The sequence below is a fragment of the Phaenicophaeus curvirostris genome, chromosome 7 (assembly GCF_032191515.1).
Source record: "Phaenicophaeus curvirostris isolate KB17595 chromosome 7, BPBGC_Pcur_1.0, whole genome shotgun sequence".
Classification (NCBI taxonomy): Eukaryota; Metazoa; Chordata; class Aves; order Cuculiformes; family Cuculidae; genus Phaenicophaeus; species Phaenicophaeus curvirostris.
Window position 1 is genome coordinate 22,834,329 of NC_091398.1, and position 20,713 is coordinate 22,855,041.

Below are 20,713 nucleotides of genomic sequence, written 5' to 3' on the forward strand. Positions count from 1 at the left end.
GAATGGGGCTTTGACTGCGAGAGGCATCCTTTGCCGTCCAATAGATTTGATCTTTTCATGAAGATTCAGGACCTGGCCCTGAGTATCTTTTCTCCGCGTAAAGGCTGGAGTGCTAGGTAAGGCTTGGAGATGGGCCACCACACTCCCCCTTTCTCTGCTTCCTTTGATTCTCTGACTGCTAGACATACCTGTTCTGCTGAATTAATGGGCACAAAAGGTGAGGGAGGCCTGCACGGGATGATGTAAGATGAATCTGGGGCATAGCAGCACCGATGCACATAAGGCACCTCATTTAGATGGAAGCGTTAAAATACTATGGTAACTATAGTTTATGGATTTGTTATTGTGTATGTGTGGAAGACAATCATAATACTGTGATACTTAATTTACTGACTTGATCCACACATCACTGACCTTTTCCTCTCATATGCAAATAGTTTTTAAAGCTCATTAAAAAAAACCAGCTCTTCATAGCATGTACCAAAGATATAACATATGTGGTGCCTAAGCTCATTACATGAAGAATGCCTAGTAAAACTCTTCATAGTCTAATAAATTTAACTATTAAACCTCAAAACTAATTTTAAATTGTAATTAAAAAAATAGTTTAATTAAAACTGCTCCACATTTAGTTTAATAATGCGATTACTTCTCAGTCCTAGTAGTATTCCAGGGATTGGTACAGAATAAGGAGAAACATCCTCTGCATCCCTGTTTTTTTTATCATCTGGCAAATGAAATAAATTGTCTAATGTAGTCTATTTCTTCTTGGACATGTGAGAGCTTTGCTGTAATTTTAATTTGTGTTCATGTATTTGCTAACATGCTTGGTGGAGAAACTAACTGCTTGGTGAATGAGTACCTGTCACTTCTGGACCTGTCAGAAAAGAAAAGAGAACGCGGGGCTTATGCCATGGGGTGGAGAGACATCAACCATCAAGAACCTTCTCCTGCTTTTTCAGGGATTGTTTTTTTTCACAAGTGAAACTAAAAAGCAAAAAAAACCCAAAAACCCAACATCAAAAAAATTCCAAGTAAAAAAAGTATTGTTTAATCAGCATGGGTTTAGGATACCTGAAAGTTTTTAAAGCATTCTTACTCTGTAAAGCGTTGCCTCCTGCATTTTGACAGCTCTCTTAATTAAAATCTAAACTGAAATGTTGCTGAGAATACAGTTGTTTTTCTTTCTTTTTTTTCGCAAATATATGTACCTCTCCTGAATAGTACGTATCATCATTCGTGACTATTTCAAAAAACCAAGCCAGTAAAACTAGTAGAGTCTAGTTGGGTGCTTAAATGACTTGGGAGACTCCCTGCTTCTTTAAATATTACTGAAGGAAGAAGCACAAAGGAGGTATATCTAATGTGGAAAAAAACAACAAAAATAACCAAACAGAAAATCCCCAAACCAAACAAACCCAAACTCTCTCATATCTCAGATTGCTTTAAACATGCTAAATGGTAGAGATTGTTTACGTATAACTTATACGAGCCTTTCTATTAATCAGTATTTCTTGTCAGAAAAATGGCAAGTTTTTTTATGATGCCACTCAAGATATGTCTGACCATTAAGTTCTTTAAGGGTGTAGGCAATGCTGTTAAAACAGAATTTCAGTGTGTTAAGTATGGCTTCTAATTAGGAATACTACACTTCTTTGGTGCCCACCTTCACAAAGAAAGTTGGCTAATCAGAAGTTGTTAACAGCTCAGGGAGAAATCAGTACTATTTTGGGAAAGCCAGTCTATCTGTCTCCAACCGTTTGCTTCTCAACGAAATGTGGACAGTTCTATGTCTACCTCATAGAGGATATATGAACTGATTTAAAAGAAATGTATAATTGGTATTGTTTGCAGAGGGGTCTTTTAATACATAAAAGAGCAGTACGTTTTCACTTCTACTTTGGGGAGGTCAGAACCTACAGTCTTAATGTTCTTCATGGAAAATCAGTGCCAAAGGACCTAGGTTTGAAGCAGGAGATTTAAAAACACTTAATACGTTCTTCAGGTTTAAAATTTTATATTTCTGTGAGTGTTTCCATGTAGTGCAAGGCAGTACCAGGAAGAGAGAACTAAACTTGACATGCAGAGGTACCAGAAGCAGTTTAATTGTACAAGCTCATCTTTCTTTCTGGGGTAATTAGCTCTGCAAGGGTATACTCTGCAAGATGTGAGCTAGTTCAGAGATTGCTCTAAAGCTCAGCATTGTATTTGTCAGAATGCCCTTTGTGCCTTAGTTTCCAATCTCAAAATCTTCTAGGCTCAAAGGAGATTAAAAGTTAATTCACTGGTGTTTCATAATGCATATACATACATGGCCAGAATTAAGGTTGCATGGGCAGCATTAAATGACATTTTTTAACTTCTGAGTGTTTTTCCTTAACAGTCTTATTAAGTCACTTAATGAATTTTTTAAAATGTAGCAAGCCTTCAGTTCATCAAACTAAATGTTTTGAAAGAGATTTTTAACTCATTAAATAAAAGAGGATTACATATGTAACTACAAGTGGGATCTTTCAAGGATAATTGAATTTCTGTCAGATGTTGTCTGTTACATCCTGGTTTTAAGAACTGTAGCATTTTGTGCTTCCTTGGAGGTAGAGTTATTCTGTAGTATAAGTGGGTTTGGGGTTTCTCGTTTTAAGACAGAAATCAGCTTACTTCAAGAGAATAGCCTTTTCTGTTGTTGTTACATTGTTTAAAAGCTACTCATCTTCATCAAATAGAAGCCACTCAGCCACCAATTAGTTTTAATGATTTACATGTATTTAATAGATGTAGCTTGCAAATCAGCCTAGCATTAGTCAGTAAGAAATCTTACATGACTTTTTTGTTACCTTTATTACTTTAGTTTAGGAAAATATAAAGCAACATGCAGCTTACATCAGCTTTTCTGTTTGGGTAGTAAAATAACTATTTTTATTCTTGTTCTGATATTTCCACCTATTATTCCTTAGCACTGTAATGCATTCCATTTCTAATTTAACTTTGTGGCTGAAGCTTTCATTGAAATCATCAAAGATGGGACATACCCCATTACTTGAATATACTTGCAAGCTTTCAGAGGTTAAACACTTATGGTCTATGCATAATCAATGTGTATGGTAGTGCAATTAATGTTAACTTTAATGAAATGCATGAATATTTAAAACTTAATGAATCCAGTTTTACAGCACGCTTTACAGCCTGGTTCCCATATGTGAACACTATTGACTGTTGGCCTCTGGATGTCAGCAGCGTATCACGAAATTCCTGTAATCAGCTGCTGTTTTCCTGCTTCCTCCCAGAAATATCTGTGACTTGTGGTCTCTGCACACCTCCAGCACACCCAGTGCTTTTTCCTCTTATAAATTATTCACTTACTCTGTACCAATTAGTTCTACCAGTTGCTAGGTTTGTTATCAAGTTAAGCTTCAAGACAAGAACCTGAACTCAATGAGTGATTAAAAATTTATTAGCAGAGATGATTAAATATGCAGATAGTCTGTGAAGCTTGTTCTTGAAACCATTATATTACCTTTTTAATACTAATGATTTGTATAATTAATTTTAAAAAAGCCTGAAAGTCTTTTAAAAAAAAAATCAGAGTAGCACATAAAAGGGAAGAGATTAAATGCAGAGGAGGCAGTGAACCTGAGTATTAAAACAGCTCATTCACATGTATAGGCAATAAAGTGATTTCCTTACAGGAATAGTTTGGGGTTTTTTTCCCCCTCTGCTAAGTTGATTATTTTATTAATCTTTTAAGCAATTTGGGAAAACTCTATCCACTAGTGAGTCATATTTTCAAAACAGAACTTTATGCAATTAATGCTAATAATACAGATGATTCCCCTAAACTTTATGGTTACAAACTGAACCGTATTAAGATGCATTTTCAACAACACTTAAGTGCTTGCTGGATTTTAGGCTTGTGAGTAACCCCAAGGTTTCCATGGGAACCGCTCCATGTTGGTGTCTCTCTCACCAGATTTGCACCGAGGAAGGGCCAGGCACTATGGCAAATGCCAGGAGAAGTTTCCAGGTGAGGGACTATCCCCATACCAGCTCTCTGGGGTGATGAGGAGAGCCAGGGTCCTCACAGCCCAAGTCAGAAGTTAGGCAGATTTGGGAGTAGGGTCAGGTGGGACCTTATTGCCAAAAGGTGAGAGGGAGAAACCTGGTGCTGTTGAACCTGCAGGGATAGCTCCTGTGTGGGCACATGCGATGTGTTCGATGTTTTGTAATGCCTCTTTGAGAGGGTACAGGTGGTGACAAGACCTGTCTGTACACTGGGAGCTGAATGCCATCCCTCTGTGCTAGTGCCCGGTGCAGCAGGTAGGATAGACAGTGGGCAGACACCCCCCAGGCACTGTGCTCTGCAGCAGGGAGAGCTGAAACTTGCTTTTCTCTCCCTCTCCTTCCAGATCTGCCTCTGGCCTGCCTGTCACAGTGCTGCTGAATACCATGGCTGATGGCCTCAGACAATTCATGGGAGAGAGTTACTGTGAAAGGGGCTTGAAGGAAGGTGAGGATCTGTACGCCCTTGTTGGTGGCCCTTGGCAAAGCAGGGTGCAAGCAGCCTAGGAGCTACTACCGTGCCCTCTGCCTCCTGGAAGGGAGGAGTCACCCCTTCAGAGAGGCTGATGAGCCCCCCCAGCTGGAGATTGTCAGAGTTGATGAGTTGCCATTAATAAATATGTGTGCTGTGGGTTTGGTGTGCTTGGAGGAGGTATGTTGTTTATACTGACCTCAGTTTAATGCCTAGTAAATGAAATTGTTCAGGTTTTTGTTTTTTTTTTTTAAGGTTAGGGGCTTGAGATTGGGAGGGGAAAGCATGAAAGTAGGCTGTCCTATACCTATTGTGTTGTACTTCCCTCCTTTTTTTTCCCCTGCTTGGTTTCTAAATTAGAGTGCTTTATTTTAAAATGCTAAGCTCCCTGTAGTATTCTTTAGGCTTCAGTTATGTTGAGTGGAGTGCAGTGCATTTTTCTAGCCCTGACCATAGCAGGCAGCAGAACTGGAGCACAGTCTTTTCTAGAATGAGACCTGAAGAAGATGTTTGTATTGCCATCACCACTGAACTTGCGCAGCCCTGATTCTATTGTGGAGGATAAGCCCAGGTGAAAATGGTTGTTCTTTATCCATAATAGCAGGTGTGTCTTTTTGAAGGTGTAAAATTAGAGTATGAGCTCAGAACTTCCTTAGTAGAGCACAGTCCTGGAAACGTTTTTCTAGCACTTCTCTCTGGGAGAGACGTTGACTCAGATGTTAACGTACAACTTTCTGTTATTGCTTTCTTCTTTCTCTAAGCTAACTTGAAACACCACTTCACACAAATGTATTTCAGTTTGCCCTTCTATTATGCCAGCTACCTACTTGGGGAAAGAGAAGGAGCAGAAGAAAGAGCATTGACTAGGGTAAGCAAGTTTGTAGAAAGAATTGAGATGATATTGAATAAAATGATTCCTGCTTCCTTTCTTGTAGGTGAAGCTGAACAAAAGAATGAGTCCTTATACTTGCATTCCTGAATATAGGTTAGACTGATGTGCTTTCATGTGGGATCATAAGTTAGATTGGTTTTTAATGTCAGTGGAAACTTTCTGGTATGAAGAAAAATCTTTAAACTGAGGGAAAGGAAATACATAATTTTATATCTTTTTATAATGAAGGAGGATGCAGATAGGAGAAAAAAATGCATTGTTTTTGCAGGCTGGAGGGTTTTTGTTTGTTTATTTGGAGCTTGTTGTATTTTTTTTAAACAATAAACTTATTCTGTTAAATTGTCTGGAACTCTGCAATTGCCAAATTTAAAACCTATGTGAAATATTTAAGCTCTGGGAAATAACGCATGGAAAATATCTTCTGATGATGGATGCGAGGTCAGCTATTGAAACTAAAATACTTTCTTCCCGGTTGCATGGTATAGGGCTGCGGTGCTCAGACCATATGCATAGTTAGTTATTTTTAGGCATTTGAGGAGACTGTAAAGGAGGTGATATGTGTAGGAGGGTGGAAGGGTAAGGAAGGAATTTTAAAAGAGATACTAACACTTGGAAAAACAATAGATGTGCTGTTGGAGTGAGTTGTTTCCTAACCCGTACACATCACATCTGCAGGGGTTCACTCTTGTACTGAACAATTAATCAAGCTCTCTTTCCTGAAATTATGCATGTGCGTGTTTGTGTGCTATGCATAATGCTATGGATTTCAGTGTGCTTAAGATAATGTGTATAAGTGTTGGCAGGATCAGAGTCAAAGACATCAAAAATAACTTGGAGGGCTTGTGAAAATCACATAGTATAATAAGGTGATGCTTCAGTTGGTGCTGAAGTAGAAATTGTAGCGGATATTATGTTTAATGATGGACTGTGGTCACTGGGTTCACTGTGACTGAACAATATCCATCTCTATTTTTGAATTAAATGAAGAGTAGTACATGAAGTTGAGCTAAAAATTAGAAATATTTTGCCTCTTTAGTACTAGTACACTGATAATTCTGTTTGCACTTATTGTCCTGTATTGTGTGTTTGAGAAAAAACACACAAAAAAAACCTAACCAAAAAACCCCTAAAGCCTCCCTTACAAGAAAGGATTTGCTGTAGGAATCTGTATTTGAAGTGGCCTTGGCCTTGTGAAAGTGTGATATGTACAGTACTTTTGAACAAAAAGTTCCTTGTTCCTCAGCACTGTAGAGTTAGGAACTAAAAAGCATTATGGGAATGATCTAATTGTTTCTATTTCTTTGCTAGAAATAAAACTAACACACTAATTCAAAGAGCATCTGCAGTACAGGTGGTTCTTCAAAGGGCTTCCCCATGGCAAAGAAGTACAGCTGAAATGCATTGTCCTTAAGATAATGGGAGTTTGTAACAAATGAGTTTTAGGTTGTTCTGTGGTGAAGTGAAATGATCCTTTGTCTGCAAGAATGTGTGTTCTACTTCTTCTGCTTCTACTTAAAATAAAGCTCTATCACTCATCGTGAATTTGGAGACAGATGGAAGAATAACTGTGCTTTTCCAATCACATTGAACCAAGGAGTTGTGAGAAGTTTATTGATGTTCTTCTAGGCTTTCAACTTTTCTTTCCCTCTGCATGTTTTTGTAATTCTTTCTAGATTATCCTTTTATTACTTGCAGAAATGAATCTCTTTCTCTTTGGAATATTTTTGTTGGTTATCTTCCTAGAATTTAGTCTGTAGGAAAGAGGAAAATACAATCTTTGCTGTATGAAGAGAATTGTTCATTTGCAGTCCTTTGAACAAGGTTTTTAGAGAATCTGGAAGCACTGTTGGTTCTGTACCTACATTTGATGAATATAGTGCTGAAATGGCGATACTGAATGTATGGTTGGACCTGATGATCCAATGGGTCTTTTCCAACCTGGTGATTCTATGATTCTTTTAGTGCACATGTACTATTTAGGATGCTTTCAAGGCCATAGCAGTAGGAGAGAAATGTAATTTGACACTAAACAGACTCCACACAAAGTAATCTGGTCGTGGAGAAATTCTGCTATACTGGGTTGTACAGACAAAGAATTCAGGCTTGAGGTAACTGAACATCTTTATAGTGGAGTGGTTTGTCTTTATAGCATGGTAGATATGTGGGGACCTTGTGGGAATTAAAATTAAACAAATGGAGACCTCAAGAAAACTGTCATGATGAAGAGCTTGGATGAAACAAGGTCCAAATAAAAGCTGGAGGACTATGGCACTTTAGCCAAGTAAGCTGTGTCAGTTTCAACCCTGAAAAACACTGAAAAGTGGAATAATGAATCAGAAGATGAAATGGAAGGGAAGAAGTTAGAGAAGAACAACTACTTTGGCTGCTTGGGGTAGAGGTCAAGTCTTAATCTGTTTGACTCACGATTGTGCGATGTTCTTGCAAGGATTGTGCATGAGTCTGAAAATTGTCACAGACTCTGTCACATGTGGAGTCTCATGGAGCAACTCTGGGCTAGTGAAACATCAGTATTTTTACTGAATAACTCTGAACTTATCACTCAGTAGCCTGATGTTGCACACAAAGTTTTGTTCTGAGGTATGTGAATTTTTGGAATCTAATAATCTTTGCCTAACAGAAACAACAGGATTGACTGGAGGCAAGTAAAGAGCTGGTGAGAAAGAAGGAAGTGAGGTAGATGCATGGTATGTGCTGGTGTTGTGAGGCTCGACCAAAGAGGGATGAACTAGTAAAAAGTCTGATTTCTATTTAAGAATGTGGTACAACTTGATGAGAGCATGCGAGTGTAACTAAAATGCAGTGTTCTTGTGTGTTTTTGCTGGCTTAGGTTTCTTATGCTGAAAATGTGGATCTATTCCTTTTAAGAGTTAGCTATGACAATTGTTACTTGAAAGTTTCATTGGAAGTTGCCTGACTTTGAAGTGTTGAAGTAGTTGAACGCACTGTGAACTTTTAAAGTAAGCTTTGCTGTGATCTTTCTGCAAAAGAGTAGTGTAGCTATTTAAAAAAAAAAAAAAAGTAGAAAGGTGGAAACCAGATATATAAGCATGTTAACTTTTTATTAAAAGAAATCATTCCAGGAGACCTCATTAAGCCAGGACGATATTCTAAAAGTGAATATACATGTTGACAGCTACACCCATAAATTTGAAAACTGCAAACATGTTCAGCATAAAAGCCATTTTTGAAAAAAGCTGTTGCTCTGCCCTTGTACTAATTTAAGAATTGTTCTTTCATTCTGATTTTTATAGGTTTTTTCACATATATAACTGGGACAGTTTAAGAAGTACTTTAAAGATTCTTTCATGATGTCACAAGCTTCATAATGCAGATGATTATTTTTAAAAATGTATATGTTATATAGTGACTTGAAGCATCAAATAAGCTCAATAATGCCATTCTTTTCCTCTTTAAAGAAATAAAATGACCTGTCTGTAGCCTGTAACTCCATACTGTATTCTTGCAAAGAACCTCTGTTTCCCCCAAGCAATGATGTGAGTTTAAAGCTTTTGGCTCCTGTAGTAGTCTTGGTGAAGAGTTTCTCTTTTTCTGTTCATGCTGTTATCTGAATATATAATAAAGTCTTCGCAGTGAGCACAAGATGATCTCGGACGAACTCTTATTTCAGTACCTGTAGGTCTGAGTGTATTTGGAGGTACATGGACATTTGAGCTGCTTTCAGTAAAGTAGGGACTTAATGTTAACCCAGTTTGGAGAAGCGTAATTGGTACAGAAAAACTTGGGTATTCTGCCTGTGGATACGGATTCTGAAGAACAAGAAACAACCAGTCGTGACCTCAGGTTTGTTTTCTCTTTGCTGTGGGAGGAAGGAGGAGAAACGATTCACTTGGTCTGTTCTGTGTGGGTGGAGATAAGATGGTATTCGGAGGATAGAATATTTCTAAATGAAGATCAGTAATGAGAATTCCCACAACAAAGAGCATGGGAAGATGGCAAAAAGTCATCAGGTGACTGAGAAGAGCTGAGGAAGGGACTAGACCTTAGGTTGGAATGGTTCTTTGGCATTAGGGAACATAAAATGTAATAGTGGTGGGGTTGATTTGTTTGGTTTTGTGATTATTTTTTTTTTTTCTGTATGTCCCTTTTGTTTGAGAGTGTGAGAACTTGTTTGGCAACCGTTCATATCCAAAATGTGTATGTACGATCTGATTACTAGTGTTTTGCCATATTTTGCAAATTGTTTCTAGGTTTTACATGATGATATATTATTATGTTTGCTTGGGAAGGGATTGAATTTCATGCCGTGGCCAGTGCTGTGTTGCTTTCCCTGTTATTTGAATTAAATTTTTTTTCAAAGAAAATACATTCTTTTGACTTCCTGTTGGAGTGACGATGTAATAAATAACAGAAGAGACAAAGAACTATTGTTGAAAATAATTTTTTGAGCTTTGACATTTGAGATAAATCAGTATATTATCAATAGAATAAATGATAAAGATTTTGGTACATTGATGAACTGTCATAGTGCAGAGGTTCAAAACTTTTGATGGGTAGATAGTGTCTTTACTTTGATAATAAATGGAAGACTGAAGTAGAATTATTAGGTGAATCCTCAAGGATTCACATTAATACATACATGTTTAAATATTATTAAGATTCCTTTCAAGACTTTGCTTTAACAGGCAAAAAAACCCAGCTTTGCTACAGAAAGGTTGTCAGGTCAGTTGCACTGCAAACATCAAATTGGCATGGAGTAAAGGAAGCTTTAAAAGCTACAGAATTCCTGAATGGACCTGAGATGGTGTCTTTCTTATGAAATTGGTGGTTAAGGTAGTTGTGCTGTTCCTGGACTCTTCCAATCTAACTGAATGTAAGCTCTTCAAATAGGCTTTTTATTAGTGAAAATTAGTCGAAACTATCTGGGAAAGGAGAATGTTTGTACAAAGTACTCTTTTATTTCTATATAGTAGTCTCAAGCAGATTTTCATCTCTCTAATACGTGTATGTTGTTTGTGGATAGTGGGAAGAGGAGGACGAGTAAATTCCTTATCTAAATCAAGGTGTCAGCAGTAATTTCTCTGTTGGTCCCATGGTGTTACTATTTTCCTGTGCATTGAATTAGACTCCTGCCCCAGTTTTACATTTTATAACACGTGCTGGTATCTTTGCTATAAGCCGAGGCAAGAAAACAACCCCAAATATGAGTATATAAAATTAAAAATCTTTAAGTGCTGAATAATGTTTTAAAAGGCCAAATTCATATATGCATAGTAGATGTTTTACATAGTTGAAACCCAAGAAATAATGAGTCTTCAAGGAGCAGGGACTTTGGCGCATCCTCTGCAGCTGACACTTTCAAAATCATATAATGATTACACCATGAGTTTCCAATAGGAAATCATGGCTGTAACTTTTCAAGGTTTTTGATCTTGGGATAGAGCCAATAAACAGACCCAGACAAGGGCAACTAACCATTTGTGGAAAAATGGTTGGGGCTATAGTGATGCTATTTGAGGATAAACAACACTGGTACTTAAAAAGGGGAAGAAAGAAATACGAACTATAGCAAGAAATGCATTGGTCTGCCATAAACATTTTTACATTGCCTAGTATTTGTGCTGGAAAAGACATCTTTAGAAGGAAGAATGATAAAGGCTCATTGTATCAAGCTGCTGAATGTAGAATAAATACTGTGACTGAAACTTACTTGTGTAAGATTTTCAGTTCTCCTCTGCTGACTGAACAAGATTAGAGTTTTCTGGAGAGGTAATAGAGATCAAGAGTACAAGTATGGAAGAGTGTACCAAAGAAGTAGGTGCCTGACATTGAAGGTATCTTCTGCTTTGTGATTAAGATATCTGCTAATTTCATCAATATTGATCCTGATGACAGAAAGAAAAGAATTGTGCTGGTGTGATGCACTGAGGCCAGATAAGGAGGTATAGTTTTGGTTGTTTGCTTTTCACTGAACATTAGTTAAACTATTTTTAGGATGGCAGACTCAAAATGATTGCATGGAACTTGTTCATGTGTCATGTGTTTGAATACTGGTACTCAGCAGGAAATATTCTTAAAGTATAACGTATGAGCTGTGTGCCCATGGACCAGTGAATAGCAGTGTACCAAATATATCAATGTGCTATTGGTATGTTTAATGCCATTCAGCTGTGGCTATTATTGCATGCAGACTTTTAAAGGATTTGTTTTGTAATGCAAAACATCTTATGTCTTCAGGTAAGCTTTCACATTATGTCTTTATGCCGGGTAAAGGAGTAATCTGTCAAATAAGTAAACAGTGACATTTATATCTGGGCTAACATTTTTAAATGATGCGTTATACCTAGAGGAATACCTTTTTCATTTACTGTGGGGGTTTTTGTGCAACACAAGCTGCTCCTCTATTGGAGAAGAAAATAGATGGAGCTAGGCAACTGAGCAAATATGACCATATGGCAGCATATCCTAGCATATCCTTCCTCATATTGCTGTAGCAGCAATAGCAGTAAGACACTCATGTTCTAAAATATCTTCTAGATCTAGGCCTTTTTCATGAGGGTAGTTTAACAAAACATAAACCTTGTGGTATTAATTTAATAGTCTAGTCAAAACTATGTACATAAGTACAGTTCCTTGTTAAACTTCCTTTTTCCAGTCAGCTTACACTTGTTCTTCAACGCCTAAATCTTTTGGCTTGTAACTGGAGGCACGTGCCCATGCAGATTAGTTAAAGGCTATACAGTTTACTTTGCATCAAGGAATAATTTTGATGTATCTTCTTTCCTGTGAAACCTTCTGCCTCAAATTCCTGCACAACTGCTAATGATGGCCAGAGTTTGAAATGCAGGCTATCTATGAGAGATGGAGAAAACAAAATGCAGCATTAAAGAAATGGGATTAAAAAAATTGAAAAGAGGCATACCTTTTGGCTCTAGGAATAGCTACTTTGATTTACTCTTTCATCCCTAAAATGCTGGGCAGGGTGGGGAAATGCTAGTTATGAGTTTTGGTAATGTCTCCCAATTAATTTAAGTAAAATGGATTCAATATTTTCTTCCTAATGCCAAATTCTCTGTGCGTTTTTTAAACATGCTGCTTGATAGGATTGAGAATTTGTAAGTAACAGGTAGTGAGCACATGACTTGTCGCCTTTATTTCAGTTTATTACTTAATATTCAGGGATGTAACTCCCCTTTGCTGGCGAAGAGACTAGTTGAAGAGTTGAACTCTTCCCCCTTTTGGACAGTTTCTGTGTTCCTGATGATTCTTGTGCTTTTCTGAACTCTATGATTTCCTTTAATGAGGTTATCAGAGCTGAAAGATCTGTGTGTATTTGGATTTACAGAGTCACATAATGTTTTGAGATTTTTTTTTTTAAATGTGGAGTGTTTTTCTTATTTTGGTTCTGGTTTTTCTTCTTTGTGGTTTTTAATATCCTGTTTATTTTCTGATTTCTGCTGAGCACTGAACTGGTGTTTTTGGAGTGGTAGCATCTAATTTTTGACCAGTTATTGCATGTCTGTTCTTCGGGTAGTTCTTTCTGATTACTTTGAATTTAATGACACTTTAATGTTCCTATCTATAAAAAAAGGAATTAGTTACTGTGAAAGCAGCATGCGGGTAAATGTGAGAGAGCTTAACTTGTCTTGCCTGGTGTGTTGTGAAATGTTTTTGAACATAAAATTTGGGACTTTGGTGTTCTGGAAAACTCCAGTGTTTAGCAGCAAAACCAGTAGATTGCTGGGCGGCAAAGAAAATGGAAATTAAAGAGGATTTCTTGGAGACAGCTGACTTTGTCTGGCTTTCTAAGTGGAGAAAGGTGCTGATCCAGAGAAGAAAGGCTGACAAATCTAGGACTCTAATGAAGAAGGCAAGAATGACATGAACAAAACTGTGATATTTGCTGGGAGGAAGGTGGAGCAAGAGAAAGCTTAGTTATAGAGGAGCTTGAAAGTAGAAACTTTTTTTTTTTTCTAACTTGGTTCATGGGTTCATGGAATCATTTGTGTGCACTTTTACAAATGACCAGTAAATTAAACTTCTGAAAATTGCTATTTGTAACTATTCCAAACTGCCAGTTTGAATGGACTTTGAAGATATCTTTCCATCCTTCCCACTTCCCCTGCCACTTTCAGTTAAGATTGGATCCTGATAGATAGCATCATTTTGTCACATTGTGGCACTTTATAAAACATAATACAGTGATGTACAGTGCACTGACAATTGCAGTTTTAGTAGCTATTGGGAAAGCTAAAAATGAGCATTTTCCATAATCTAGATAATTTACTTCAGCTGTTGGGCTTTCTGCACATCTTCAGTATGTATTCCCATAAGATATTAAAAAAAAGTATATGTTTTTATTATATTGTGTACATACTTTGGTAGGTGTAAAATAAGTTTACATTTTAAATGCATTTATGCTGCTATCAGAGAAAAGCAAAACAAAATAAATTGATGCCAGGGGAAATGTCAGGCATGCAACACAGATTTGTTAAATAAACATTACTGTGTGGCATTAGCTAATGTTATTACTTTGTTTCCCTAGTGGCTCTTTTTTTGATTATCTGCATTTCTAAAGACTGTGCACATTTCATACACAATAAGACCAGAACACAAGGATTCTGCTTACATGAAGGGCCTTGCGAAAACTTCAGAATATGATGGCATCTTTTTATTTACAGCTCTGCTAAAAGCATGCTTGCGTTTTTGTTGCAGAAGAGATAATGTGAAAAAATTTAGCTATTCAACTTTTTTGAAACTGTGTGGGAACTATATGTGGAAAAACTTAAAAAGCAAAATAGAATCTCAGGAATTTAAATAAGGGTCAAAAGTATATCATGTTTTTCCTGTGTATCTTCAAGTGGAAACAAAAATAAGAGTCTAATTTAGAATTTGTTTAAAAAGGTGGACAAAGGATGACATAGATACTTGTAACAGTGGAAGGTGATTTCATAACTTCCATTTAGCCTTTTATGCGTAGATGCTGCTTTTTCCCTGAACAGGGCTGTGTAGATAATGTTCAGACATAGTGTAAACTTGGCAAATTTTAAGAAGAATTCTGTGGCTGGGAAATCCTTACCTCTGACCAAGTCATATCCAAGAACAGGGACTGGAGTACCTGCAGTGTCAGCACGTAACTTATTTAAAAAAAGCTTGATTTGTTAGCAAGTATTCATAGCAACATGAGCTAGGGGTTGGTCTGTTTATATATCTGTTGTTATAATATGGATTGGACAATATTTGTATATTTACTTGAAGAGTATAAAGCTCATTTTCAAAGTTTTCATAATCATCATATTTCAAGCAAGTCTGATGCAGAAAAGTGACTGTGGTAAAAAAGAATATCAAAGCTGAATGTTACCATCCATTCAATTTATTTCATATACCATGTTACCGCTCATAGCCTTAGTCCTAATAGACTTGTCTCTATACTGACAGCAGGTGCCCTACCTTTTTGTTGATAGAGGAGAGGGAAGGCTGAGGCAAGAGGACGGGTCTTAAGCATGGCTGAGACACATTGAATAGGATAATACTATTAAACTGTGTTGATGAACAAGAATGTACAGCCTGAGCCTGGAGGATTTTTTAAAAATTCATATATTTGGTGTGTGTGATGTATTCATGGTCTGACTTTCTATCCGTTCAACTTTCATCTATAAAACTCAGTCTTCTGGCTCCTGTTGCTTGATTTTTATGGCAGGAGAGCTGACGACGAATTAGTCTCTCCTCTTACTGACTTTTAGTTTTGACTTTCTCATCATTCCACTGTTTGGTTCCCCAGTATAATGAGATCTTATATGGGTGAAAATAAAGAACAGTCTTCCTGGTTTCTTTTCTAGAGCCTGCCATGATTTAGGGATTTCCTGCTGCCAAGAAAACACTGTGGCTTGAGTCGGACTGTTCCAGATCTTGGTATGTTCAGAGCAAATGCACTTTGAGGACTTTCACTGCCACAGTATTACAATGATCATGTCAATATGTGCAAACTAAATATAATCAAAAGCTTTTGAAGCTTTGCCAGAACAGGTGGAATTTTCCACTGTAAATGCTTCTATGTTTTTTGTTTTAACAGGCTTCTTTGAAATAGAAAACCAACTTTTTGTAGGCTAAAGCAACTCACTTTCCCAAAATCTCATATTTTTTATGAGAAAACATGTTCTCCATCATTGAAGTTGTTTCTTTTCTTCTTTTTTTCCCCTCTGTTTTAAGAGATATTCAAGCAAGAAATGATCACTCAGGGGAGAAATGTAATTTCAGGAAAGTTATGATCTAATGAGTATGTGGTTTTATGATGGTCAAAAAGACATGTTTAACTACAAATACTGTGTTGTTATTAACTACGTCACAGAGTGTATATATGCTGGAGACCTGCTGAAGAAAACCCCTCTTTTTTTGGGAAATGTGGCAAACCTGAGTGCATTACTGTGTCAGAGGTTCGTAGTACATCATGCTGAACCTATATCTGGTTATTTTAAAATGAAAACCTCAAAAACCTTCTTGAGCCTGATCCAGCTGAAGGTGATAGTTGGTATACCATCCATTTCACTGGAAGATGGATCAGCTCCTAAATTATCCTTCCTTTGTTGCATAAAACTGAAAAAGAAGAAATTCAATGAGTTTTGCTGTAGGTATAAAACTAATTGCCACAACTCTAATTTCTAGGCTGGTTTTCTACTCTCTGTTAAAATGAACTCTAAAAATAACCTTTCTTTTTTGTTATTGTTAACCCTATTAATGGATTTTATCACCTACTGGTAGGACTTTAATCCCAGCACCCACCGTTTCCCATAATTTTCCTGAAATCTATCATTTGCAGCATGTGGCAATGGAGACTCTTAAATAGTGACATATATTTATCCTTAAGAAGAAGGTTTTGCTGGGGTTCATGCTTGAGTCTGTTTTTCTTATCTTTCTCAAATGGCCGAAGTTAACTGATTTGAAAGGGCCTCATTTTAAATTACATTCATTCAGTGAAAATAGAAATTAACACTTAGAGACATCTATATGCTAATGATTGTAGCTCAGGGAATAGCCTTCTAACCTTTTCAAAAGGAGTTGGTAAAAAGCCATTTCACTTGAAAGCAACTTAGTAAAAATGGTAGATTAATTAAATACGATAAAATTTCCCTAAAATCTTTATCCCATTTATCACTTATCGTTATTTTTCCTTTTCACATATGGTACCTTAGCTACAAACTGAATTTTCCAGGATGCATTTATTTAAACTGTTTTTCTGGTGACATCTATTAGATACTGAAAAACAGAGGTTAGTAATGTCAGGAGTTTTAGGGGTGGCATGCAAACAGAGGTGAAAAAGCAACTTCGTCTGTCACAGTACATAAGATACTAACTGTATGAATTTTGGCAAAAAGGTCAAAAATGGGTAAGGGAAAGTTTTCCTGTAACCATTCCAGATGCTAAGCAATAGACGGATCAAGAAGATCCCTAGCTTCCAGAGCTTTAAAGTGCTGCATATCTGCATCTATTAGAGAGTTTACTGTAAATGAAAAAATATGACTATTGCTGCGTACAGGCATATTTATTGTAGGTGTAGTCTGTGTTTTGCTCTTGACTCTTTGTAGCAGGTCATAATTCCTGAAGAAGATAAATTGAGTATTTCAGAGTAAGGTGCTTGTGCATGTTGGTCTTATACCCTGTAGTACCTGTTGCTGCCTTATGTGTAACGTTTCTTAAAGTAACTACTCTATATAGAGGACTTATAGGTCCTTGAATCTTGGATTCCTCTTTGGAAGAAAAGGTAAAGCTTGTGGAAACTGTTGCTGTCCTTACACCGACTGCTATTCGTGTTGTGGTTGTATTTAGAGGAATAACTTCTAAGAAAAAGGCCTAAAAAAGCTAATGCCTGAAACTTCTTTGAAGCTACCCGTCTGATTAGTCTAGTAGATCCTGATATGAAGTCTAACTAGGGTCAAATAAAGTATTAAGCCCTGGAGTGAGATGTGTCTGCCCTAGGCTAGAGGCAATTTGCAACTCATACTTGGTTTAAATTTGATAGCAGTAAAAATCTATTGAAACAAAACGTGGCAATTACTGCACTTTAAATTCCAGTGCAGGAGGGACTGCAGGAAGGTCACAGATTTGTACTTGGTTGACTGATGAAAATCTGCGAAAGCGATGCGAAGATCCAAAAGGATCCATAACCTATAGTAATACTGACTTAAGTAGGTGTTATAGAACAACTTTCTTAACCCCAACTGGAGGAGAAGTCTGGAAGCCTTCCCAGCTGGCTAAGCAGCGTGCCAGCAAGCCTGAAGGAGGCAGACTTAAAAGACTATGCTGAATTCTACTGTGAGAGAGAGAATCAAATATACTGGGCAACCAGACAGGAGAAAGATAGGTGGTGATGGTCCTTGAGCAGAGAGGGACACTTGTGACTTGAGGACTGGAGAGTGAGATTTTCTGCAGGAACTGAGGGAGGAAAGCTAAAAGACTAGGTGATAGCTACCTCCTACACAGCAAAGGAAGAGAGACTGTGAATCATTTGACAAAAAACCGCTAACAGGTAATATATGATTAAAAAGGAGTAACTGTGCCTTGAAGACACACTAGAAGAGTATAAAATGGCTTTCACAGGCTTTATTAGCAGCTCAGCTGCACCCTAGGTTTTTCACTGTTATCAGAAAAGTAATGATCTACACTGCTGTGTTTTTGTCCCCTGGACTGCAGACAGTTCTTAAGCAGCTGTTGCCTAATGCCACAAAAAGCTAGTGTGACCTGGGATCAGAGCAGTTATGAACAACAAGATCTTTGTTTTTCATTGTTCTTAGGAGCTGTTCCTTCTGCTCTTGCAACTTCAACTTTCCCCTGGGTTTTAATCAAACTGATGTCTATTTCAAAATACTTCAGAAAGGAGAAAACATCCCACTTGAGCTGGCAGCTTTTAGCGTATGTGTAATAACACACATTTGCAATGCCTAAATGTGTCTCAGTCTGAGTGCTCCCATCCCCCATCCCACCACATCAGAAAGACAACAGATAAAATTGCAATTCTTTACCTAATCAGTTTTGGAAGCAGCACTTATTTCTTCTTTTCAGACACTGAATTGCATTCATTTTGCTAGTTAATATGAGATGGTGTGCTTTTTTTTTTTTGGACAGTTGGCACTGTAGGTTCTAGGTTGGTCTATTGTTAAATAAAAGCCTTGCTGTCTTGGCTGTTATGTGGGGCACTCCAGAAGTGTTAGACCTGGAGAGGCAAAGCTTTGTCCTTGTTCTCTTATACTTCTCTCAGCAGTGTGTTGAGCACAGCAGGGAACTGTAACATACTCTGCTGCTGGTCTGCAGTATGAGACTGGCTATAGGCTTTCAGTACTCTTTTTGCAAAAGTGGGACTGAGAAACCAAACATCTGTAACCTGAACTATTTGGTATGTTATAACGCAACAACAAAGTGCTTGTAGGATCAATGACTAAAATATAGCCACAAGTTAAGAGATCAGTATAAGTTTATAATCATTGTACTAATTTTTGTAGCAATGGTTAATATTCTTGGTATTCTGTGTATAAGATTTGTCATGCTCCTTAAATTATTTGCTTTGAGTGCTAAGCTGTGTATAAATTTGAATGTTGCGATCACAGTGCTTGTGCAAATGTATGCAATAGAAAAAAAATATGGTTTATAAGGCCTGGAAAACAAATTGCTTTTGATGCACTGAGTTTGCTAGTAGTTAAACTACAATTATGTTAATTATTTCCTGTAACTCTAAATGAGGGCTGTCACATGATTCTCCTGTTGATCCAAGAATATTTTGAAGGGTGTATGGCTTCTGAAGTGGTGAATTGCTGTGTGTGCATGACCACTCTGAATTAAGAAAAGAAAACCCAAAAAACCAAACAAAAAAAAAAACCAACCAGTCAACAATCCCTCCCGCAAACAAAACAAACCTCCAAACCAGAAACATTGCTCGTTCTTTGGTTCTGTGCAAAAAGGAAGAGAGATAAGGTGCCAGAAGTATTGCAGAAAGGAAAAATATTTTCTGCAGAGAGGAAAACAGAAACTTGTTTTCATTGAGCTTCCCATGAAATGATCACCAGTACCTATGCTGTGTTGGTCATGTTCTGTACATCCATCATCTTGATTCCCATGGAGGCAAATGCTATGCTTCAGGCATACTATCAGACTAGAACTTGGTCCTCAGTTTATACACTTTTTGACAGTATGTTGTAGAATTTCTGTAAAAAGCTAAAGGTATTTTGTTTGCGTATGCATGTGCATAAGTTTTTCTGTTTATTTTAAGGGGAAAAACTTCTTTAAATCTTGTGGGCTAGATGCTACGGTTAATTACTGTTGATAGATTTATTTTTTAATTAGCAAAGCATTGATTTGAGTGTCCTTGGTATTCTTTGTTTCTGGATTTACCTGTATGCATTTAATTTGTTTTTTGTTTTGGTTGGTTTTTTTTTTTGGTTGGTTGGTTTTTTCAATCAACTTATTTCCACCTCTTTCTCCTACTAAAACAACCAAACTGAAAATAGCTATTTGGAGATGACTTACTGCAGTGATGCTCGGTACCTTCACAAAATCCAAGTGTTATTAGTAGCTTATGTTTTTTGCTCATGAACAACTTAGTGAAATAGGAGCTGACTGTTGGTTGAGGAACATTGACTCTCTTCTGCTGGGAAAGGAGAACAAAGTCAGAGGAATGGGAGCATGTAGGATAGAGGACTTTATGGCACTTTGATCTGAGACCTGACAGACTCCTTTTTGTGGCTCACTAATGATTTAGAGAGGGACCCAATATCTTGATAGATGTCCTTGGCAGGGCTGAGCTGAGCTCCTTGTGCAGTGGTACTGGAAGGGAGCTGATAGAGGTCAGGACCTTCCAGAACTGCTTTTTGGGTTCAGAGTCTTGATTTGTTCCTTAACCCAGGGCATGTGAATGCTATGAGACTGGCGGTGTGTAGTTTTAAGTTCCTTGGAGTTGGTAGGGATGGGTGGGCTGACGGTAGGTCCACACAGCCTGAGAAGGCGCTCTCTATCTGCCAGTAAATCTGCTTGCTCTTGTTTCACTGTCATCAGTGTGCCAGACTGGGTCGCTTCCTTGGAAGTGTCAAATATTGCTTGTCTTCAGCCTGCAGTTTATAAAAGTAGGACCACATATAAATCCCTCTGGCACTGTAATAGAACTGGATTGGCAGGAGTTTAGCAAGCTAAAGCAGATCTTGCTAGTTGAGCAGGTGTAGATTTAAAGCAATGGGAAAACCTGACTGAGGGAATTTCATAAATCCTGTTTGCTAAATGCGTCAGCAAACCAATTGTTTGGTTTGCTATAGCATGAAAATTTAGTTAGCCAA